The sequence below is a fragment of the Ursus arctos genome, unplaced genomic scaffold (genome assembly GCF_023065955.2).
Source record: "Ursus arctos isolate Adak ecotype North America unplaced genomic scaffold, UrsArc2.0 scaffold_10, whole genome shotgun sequence".
Lineage (NCBI taxonomy): Eukaryota > Metazoa > Chordata > Mammalia > Carnivora > Ursidae > Ursus > Ursus arctos.
In genome coordinates this window covers 76560068-76564135 of record NW_026622764.1, presented here as the reverse complement: position 1 = coordinate 76564135, position 4068 = coordinate 76560068, and the positions used below count along the sequence as shown (strand labels likewise).

Sequence of the window (4068 nt, the reverse complement as noted above, 5' to 3'; positions counted from 1 at the left end):
AATCTTTTTTAAAAAATCACTGAAATATACACTTAAATGAGTCCATTATATTATAAGTTACACTTCAATAAAATTGATTTTTCGAGGTAGAATTTTGGATGATTTGTATCCTTTAAGAATAAATTTTTGATTCACCCCACTCCCACCCCTACCTAGGGGGGGAAAAACACACCACACAAAACCTTGATCAGCTGAGATGTAGTACAAAGGTGAATTTGTGACAACCACTTGGAAAGGAAGTAATAAATATTATATTCTTCTGACCACTAACAGAAATGAAGACCGTAGGGCCCGTGCAATTTTTTTCTTAATTTTACTTGTATATGTTTGCGTATGTGTGTGTGTGTTATCTAATTTCTTTTTTCACCTCCTCCTTTTCCCTTGTTATTTTATGTAAGGATTGTTGGTAGTGCTTACAATTATAATTTAGGTTACAGAATATTCAGGTGAGCTTAGAGCAAATTAGACACAGATACTGAAAGTGTTGCCCTGAGAAGGATACAGTGACTGTTAGCACTTGCTCTATCTACCCTTTGTGCAGAGAGTAAGAGCATCTCTGTGGGAGAGAAAATTGCATCTTCTCAGGAGAAAGCAGAGTCTTTCCTATTGTGGCAAAGAAATTCCAGTATGTGTAAAAGAGTGTGTTTGGATTGTACTAGTGATTATTGGACTATTGTCTATCTGCTCCAAATCCAATTATTAAACAATTGTTTCTCCACCCTTCTATATTCTGTTTTGTGATGCTGAAGCTGGCTTCCTGTGAAATTCTACCAGCTGGGGAACTAGAGAAAAAATGAAAGGCAGAGGGAGGAGAGAATATTTGCTTGCTGATCCTGTTAGTGTCATCCTAGCAATGGCATCAGTGACCCCTATTGTTTCCATCTCCAGCTGTTTTGGTCCTCCTAGACACTGCCTCTCATCCCCATCAGAGGCATGACCACTTCCCTAGGGGTTTAAGCCTCAGTTCCACTAGGCCTCTCCTTTGAGCTTCTCGTTCCCAAAATCTTCTTGCATTCCCGGAATCCTAGGAGCATAATCATGTCTTAATATTGCAGTGTCACCTCGGTGTTCTCTGACTGCTTTTCAGTCCTCCAAGAACTATTGAACTAATTCTCTATAATAAATTCTCTGTTGCAATATCTAATGTGGTTTCTTGTTTCCAGGCTAGACTTTGGATTTCTCTAAATGTTAAAAGCTGGTGATTATTAATTGATTCTAATGGAATCCAGGTAGTCTGAAATTTATGTGCATTTAGAGAGAGGTTTTCACATGAACGTCCTGGCTAAAGTTTAAATGTGTAATATCTGATATGTTCTCCTTTCTTTTAATTAACTTAATCGAAATTGATCTTGATATACCTCAGTTACATATTTCTGAAATTCTACTCAGTCTTTGGAAGTTGAATTTGCGTAGTATGAGACACAAGTACTAGAAAAAAGTATCAGAGAAAACCTGATAAAGTTAAAATAGAATTAAGCACATGAAACCATGTGGATTCTAATACTATTAGCTATTAAATATCATTAGGCAGAATAGGTTTGTGCAGCCAAAACTTCCTTGTTACAAATCTTGCGCATCTAGCCAAGTATTTAGCCATTGAAAATTGGCCAGATGATGGCTAGATTGAACTTGGCACAGACTTCAGAGGTTGAATTCCTTGTTTTCCACTCATTTCATAAAGCCAGTTAGGATTAATTTCTATACTCTTTTACTAGCTCAGTATTACCACCAAGAAACAGCAAGAAGTTAAAAGTTGTTAGCTTTTAAGAACTCATAACTCTTTAAATGTCAACACTTCAAACTGAAATTGGTTCTTATGTAACCATACAAAATTGGAATTACAAGTGATTCTAGAGACCATACTTACTGGGACATATTCTAAGGATAAAAAGAACTGCAAAAAAAAAAAAAAATCTTGAATTTCCTTTGGTGGTTTTATTTTTCATACCAATATATTGCTATTTTTAGCTTTTTTGTTTGGATAAATCAAATGTATATGTTGATTTTGTTTGGCATGAAAATTTCACTGTAAGAGAAAATAAGGTATAATCATAGAAAGAATTTAAAGAGGAGGGACACCTGGGTGGCTCAGGCCATTAAGCACCTGCCTTCTGCTCAGGTCATGATCCCAGGGTCCTGGCATCGAGTCCCTAATCAGGCTCCTTGCTCAGCAGAGAGCCTGCTTCTCCCTCTGTCTGCCACTCTCCCTGCTTGGCTCTCTCTCTCTGATAAATAAATAAATAAATAAATAAATAAATAAATAAACAAACAAACAAATAAAATCTTTCAAGAAATCATTAAAAAGGAAAGAATTTAAAGAGAAATGTTATGATGTTAGATAGTTGGATGGATGGATAGGTAGGTAGATAGATAGATAGATAGATAGATAGATAGATAGATAGAGTGAATGACTGAATGAAGGTGTTTTCCAGCTCGGTCTCTGAAGTTCTCTCTAAGATCAATACCACCCAGTATCACAAGTCTGGCCTGAAACCCTGATGCCCCAATCTTGATCGCTACATTCTTCACTACAAGGAACCAGGACTGCTCGGAGAAATGGTTGACCCATGTTTGGAGTAGGAAGGGTACCAGGTTGGCCTGGGACTGTTATGTGCCCAGAGGCAAAAAAGCTTTCAGATATCAATGGGATGGCATCTAAGGGACGTCAGACTCAGCCTACATGGTAATTAGCAGTGAGAAGATTCACTTGGGATATCTATCTGGTCAAATGTTCTGCTCTTAAATGACCTCAATTTACCTTTAAGAATTGGATTATTAAGTGCTCCTTTTGGCAGCACATATATTAAGAATTGAAATAATACAGAGATTAGCTTGGCCCCTGCCCAAGGATGACACGAAAATTTGTAAAGCTGTTCATATTTTTATAGAATGGATTGGTGGTTCCCAGAGGTGGGGGCATGGCAGCAGGCAAAATGTGTGAAGGTACACACAAAATGTGTACCAAAAGGTACAAATATCCAGTTATAAATAAGTCATGGGGATGAAATGTACAGCCTGTCAACTCTACTTAATAATACTATGTTGCATTTTGAAAGTTACTGAGTAAACTCAAATGTTTTCATCACACAAAAGAAGCATTCTGTAAGTTTGTATGGTGATGTTAATTGTGATCATTTCACAGTATATACAAATATCATATTAAAATACCTCTTTTTAAGGAGTAAATACTTAATCCTTAAAGGTTAAGAATAAAGACCACAATATTTATGTTCTTGTGTTAAGAAAGGATCTGTGCATACAGGATAATGTTTGATACTTGAGAAATTCAGTCTCAGGGACAGCCTTGCAACTATTTAAAATGTGTAATCAAGAAATTGATTTAGACAATTTTTAAGATAAAATCTTCCTAATTTTTTTCGTGGCTTTGGAACATCGGAGAAAATTCTAGAATCACCTTGGTATCATTTGTACGTTTTATTTATTAGACTTACAAGAATTATTTAGCATTTGGGGAATTTTTATGAAGTCAGACAGTTGAAATATACAAAAAGGAAATAAAATACAATAAATTTATAAATGCAGTATTAAAATGCTGTGAAACTGGAGCACCTAGGTGGCTCAGTCGATTAAGCAACTGCCTTTGGCTAAGGTCATGATCCTTGGGTCCTGTCCTGGAATCGAGCCTCCCCCACGTTGAGACCCCCCTTCGCATGGGGATCCCCACTTAGCTGGGAGTCTCCTTCTTCAGCTCCCTCTGCCCCTACTCCCTCATGCTCCGTCTTTCTGTCTCTCCCTCAAATAAATAAATAAAATCTTTTAAAAACAAAACAAAAAATAAAATGCTGTGGAACTATTTAAGTAACTTAGTAAAATCAAAGGACCTTTAAAAGGAATTGCTCAAAGTTTTGGTGTATTTTTTAAAAGAAAAGCAAGCTGACTGTCAAAATCTAAGAAGTCTAAGAAATAAAAAGTGACTCTTGAATCATCTTTTCTGTAACCTGAAACACCCCCCAAACTCCTACTAATGGCGGAGAGCTAGGATACTTCCAGAAGATAAAGCCTCAAATCTAAGGATTGCCTTTGAACTACAAACAGCGGCAAACCTCC

The 4068-nt window shown here is 36.6% G+C and overlaps 1 non-coding gene across 1 annotated transcript; it reads left to right on the top strand.

Moving 5' to 3' along the window:
* Positions 1–2779: 2779 nt before the first annotated feature.
* On the top strand, positions 2780–2884 carry LOC113251581 (U6 spliceosomal RNA). The gene has a single exon (XR_003314554.1). It is a non-coding gene; the product is annotated as a U6 spliceosomal RNA (small nuclear RNA).
* Positions 2885–4068: the final 1184 nt, after the last annotated feature.